Consider the following 4,934-nt stretch of genomic DNA (forward strand, 5'->3'; position numbering starts at 1 on the left):
AACAGTGGGGAAGCAAACTGAACAAACTAAGATGAAATGAAATAAATGCAAAAAAAAAAATTGTAAAAATGTTAAAAAGAATGTAAAAAAAAAGCAAGAGAAAATGACTTAAAATGAAAGTAAAATAGCGGGCTGTCATGCTCTGAAATGATTGAACTCAATGTTCAGTCCGGCAGGCTGCAGTGTGCCTAATCAGTAAATGAGATGCTGTTCCTCGAGCTTGCGTTGATGTTCACTGGAACACTGCAGCAATCCCAGAACAGAGATGTGAGCATGAGAGCAGGGGGAAGTGTTGAAATGGCAAGCAACTGGAAGCTCAGGGTCCTGCTTGCGGACTGAGCGGAAATGTTCCGCAAAGCGGTCACCCAGTCTGCGCTTGGTCTCCCCAATGTAAAGGAGACCACACTGTGAGCAGCGAATACGGTATACTACATTGAAAGAAGTACAAGTAAATTGCTGCTTCACCTGAAAGGAGTGTTTGGGGCCTGGGAAAGTGAGGAGAGAGGAGGTAAATGGGCAGGTATTACACCTCCTGCGATTGCAGGGGAAGGTGCCATGGGACGGGGACGAGGTGGTGGGGGAAATGGAGGAGTGGACCAGGGTGTCGCGGAGGGAACGATCCCTTTGGAATGCTGACAGGGGAAGCGAGGGGAAGATGCGACTGGTAGTGTTATCACGCTGGAGGTGGCGGAAATGGCGGAGGATGATCCTTTGGATATGGAGGCTGATGGGGTGAAAAGTGAGGACAAGGGGAACCCTGTCACGGTTCTGGGAGGGAGGGGAAGGGGTGAGGGTAGAGGTGTGGGGAATGGGCCGGACACGGTTGAGGGCCCTGTCAACCATAGTGGGGGGAAATCCTTGGTTGAGGAAAAAGGAGTTCATATCAGAAGCTTTGTCTTTCAACACACCATTAACATATTGTTTGCCTTTGCCCCGTCACCTTTTGGTCAGCTATGTGTCCTGGTCCAATCTCGACCTCCTTTGTTATCTCTTGCCCCACCCCTACCTCACTTGCTTCTAACCTGTGACTTTTCTAATATTTGTCAGTTCCGAAGAAGGGTCAATGACCCGAAACGTTAACTCTGCTTCTCTTTTCACAGATGCTGCAAGACCTGCTGAGTGGTTCCAGCATTTCTTGTTTTTATTTCAGATTTCCAGCATCCGCAGTATTTTGCTTTTATTCCAGTTTGTTGATTTCATTTTCTACAATAATAAGATCATAACTCTTCACAGAGCAGCAAGTGAGCTCTATCCAGAGGACATGGATACTACAACTGTGCACAGTGCTCCAAGTGAGGTCTAACCAAGGGACATGGAGACTGGAACTTTGCACAGTGCTCCAAGAGAGGTCGAGACAAAATGTTATGGAGACTGGAACTGTGCATAGTACTCCAAGCGTGATCTAACCAAGGGATATGGAGAATGGAACTGTACACAGTGCTCCAAGTGTGGTATAACCGAGTAATATCGAGTCTAGAACTGTGTACAGTGCTCCAAATGTGGTGCAAACAAGGGAGCCGGAGAGCCAGATGCGCACAGAGCAGCAAGTGTGGTCTAAAAATGTTAATAGAGATCAGACATGTGCACAATGCTTCAAGTGTGGTCTAACCAAGGTGTGATACAGAGTAAGATTAACTCCTCCAATTTTCAATGCCATTCCTTTCGAAGTAAACTCCAGTGAGGAGTTTGCATATGATATGGCCTTGTTAATCTACATCACATCTTTTAGTGATTTGTAAATTTGTTCTCCCACATCCCTTTGTTCATCTAACACATTTGCATTCTTTTAAGCTAATAAAGTGGGGGTGGAGCAAGAGATAATCAAACAGAGGGTGTTGATCGGACACGATTACTGAGAATAACTGAAGGTCATGGAGCAAAGGCAAACGGAATGTAAATTGTGTGCTGAAAGCCAAAACGTTAATGCAGAGAGGGTGTTAATTGACACAAAAAAACTGGTCCAAAGCGCAAACACGACAAAGAAAAGTAATGGGTTGGCACATGGTATAAAAAAGAATGATGAAACAAAATGAAATAAAATAAACAAACAAAAAACAAAAAAAAGCTAAAAGTAAAAAGAGGGTCCGTCATGCTCTGCAAATATTGAACTCGTGTTCAGTCCAGCAGGCAGTTGGGTGCCTAAATGAGATGCTGCTCCTCGAGCTTGCGTTGATGTTCACTGGTACACTGCAGCAATCTCAGGGCAGCTATGTGGGCACGAGAGCAGGGAGGTGTGTTGAAATGGCCAGCAATCGAAAGCTCAGGGTCATGCTTTCAGACTGAGCGGAGGTGTTCCGAAAAACGGTCACCCAATCTAACTTTGGTCTCGCCAATGTAGAGGAGACCACATTGTGAGCAGTGAATACGGTATACCAAATTGAAAAAAAGTACAAGTAAATTGCTGCTTCACCTGAAAAGAGTGTTTGGTGCCTTGAACTGTGAGGAGAGAGGAGGTGAATGATCAGGTCTTGCACCTCCTGCGATTGCATTGGAAGGTGTAGGGGGAAGGGGATAAAGTGGTGGGAATAATGGAGGAGAGAACAAGGGTTTCACGGAGGTAAAGATCCCTTTGGATTGCTGACAGGGGAGGGGAAGATGCCTTTGGTGGTGGCATCACGCTGAAGGTTGCAGAAGCACCAGAGGATGACCCTTTAGATGTGGAGGCTGCTGGGTGGGCGGGGGTGGGGGGGGTGCGGCCAGTGAGGACAAGGGGAACACAGTCGCGGTTCGGGACAGGAGGGGAAGGGGTGAGGGTAGAGGTGCGAGTTATAGGCCAGGCACGGCACAGGGCACAGAAAACCAAAGGCTGAGACACTGAGTGGGTCTGTTATTATAGTACCACCAAGAAAGAGAGTTGCTGAGAGGGGCCCTCATTATAGTACTTCCAGAGGGAGAGTGACTGAGTGGATCCTTTATTATAGCATGACTACAGGGAGAGTGACTGCAGTGGGTCTGATATTATAGTATCTCCACAGGATGAGTGACTGAGTGGGTCTGTTATTATACTATCTCCACAGGGAGAGTGACTGAGTGGATCTGTTATTAAAGTATCTCCACAGGGCGAGTCACTGAGTGGGTCTGTTATTATAGTATCTTCACAGGGAGAGTGACTGAGTGGATCTGTTATTAAAGTATCTCCACAGGGCGAGCCACTGAGTGGGTTTGCTATCACAGTATCTCCACAAGGAGAATGACTCAGTGGGTCTGTTATTATGGTATCTCCACAGGGAGTGTGACTGAGTGAATTTGTTATTAAATTATCTCCACAGGGCGAGTCACTGAGTGGGTTTGTTATCAGAATATCTCCACAAGAAGTATGATAGAGTGGGTCTGTTATTATAGCATCTCCATACGGAGAATCACTGAGTGGGATTGTTATTGTATTATCCCCAATGGGTGAGTGGTTAAGTGGGATTGTAATTCGAGTATCTCCACTGGGAGAGACACTGGGCGAGTCGGTTATTGTAGTATCTCCATAGTGGGACTTACTAAGTTGGTCTGTTGCTATTTCAACTCCACAGGTTGAATCACTAAGTGGGTCTGTGTTTATTCAATCTCCACAGGGAGAGCCACTGAGTGGGTCTATTATTATAGTATCACCACAGAGAAAGTGACTGAATGGATCTGTTATTATATTATCTCCACAAAGAGTATGACTGAGTGGATCTGTTATTATATTATCTCCACAGAGAGGATGACTGAGTGGGTCTGTTATTATAGTATCTCCAAAAGTAGAGTCACTGAGTGGGTGTATTATTATAGTATCTCCACAGGGAGAGTTACTGAGTGGGTCTGTTATTATAGTATCTCCACAGGGAGAGTCACTGAGTGGGTCTGTTATTATAGTATCTCCACAGGGAGAGTCTCTGAGTGGGTCTGTTATTATATTATCTCCACAGGGAGAGTTACTGAGTGGGTCTGTTATTATCGTATCTCCACAGGGAGAGTTACTGAGTGGGTCTGTTATTATAGTATCTCCACAGGGAGAGTCACTGAGTGGGTCTGTTATTATTGTATCTCCACAGGGAGAGTCACTGAGTGGGTCTGTTATTATAGTATCACCACAGAGAGAGTGACTGAGTGGATCTGTTATTATATTATCTCCACAGAGAGTATGACTGAGTGGTCTGTTATTACAGTATCTTCCCAGCTCGTGTCACTGAATGGATCTGTTTTTATGGTATCTCCACAGGGAGAGTCACTGAGTGGGTTTCATATTATAGTATTCCCCCACGGAGAGGGACTGCGTGAACCTATTATTATAAAATATCCGCAGGGAGGGAGCATGAGTCTGTCTGTTATTATAGTATCTTCACAGGGCGAGAGAATGAGTGGTTCTGTTATTCTCGTATCTACCCAGGGCGAGTGAATGAGCGGGTCTGTAATTATAGTACCTCCACAGGGAGAAGGAATGAATGGGTCTGTTACGATAGTATCTACACAGGGCGAGAGAATGAGTGTGCCTGTTTATAGTATCTCCACAGGGCGAGTGAATAAGTTGGTCAGTTACTATAGTATCTCCACAGGGAGAGTCAATGACTGGGCCTGTTATTCTATTATATCCACAGGAGAGTTAATGAGCGGGTCGATTATTACAGCATCTCCACAGTGAGAGTCACAGAGTGGGTTTGCTATTCTAATACCTCCACTGGGAGAGACTCTGAGTGGTTCTGTTATCATAGTAGCTCCACAGTGAGCGTGACGGAGTGGGTCTGTTCTTATATATTTGCAACAGGGTGAGACACAGAATGGGTCTGTTGTTATATTTTCTCCACAGTGAGAGTTACACATGGTCTATTATTTTAGTATCTCCACAGGGAGACTGAATTAGGAGGTGTGTTATTATAGTATTTCCCCAGGGAGAGTAACTGAGTGGGTTTGTTATTACAGTATCTCCACAGGAGCGTCACTGAGTGGGTCTGTTGCAACAGAAT

Source organism: Heterodontus francisci, chromosome 21, assembly GCF_036365525.1.
Source record: "Heterodontus francisci isolate sHetFra1 chromosome 21, sHetFra1.hap1, whole genome shotgun sequence".
Taxonomy (NCBI): domain Eukaryota; kingdom Metazoa; phylum Chordata; class Chondrichthyes; order Heterodontiformes; family Heterodontidae; genus Heterodontus; species Heterodontus francisci.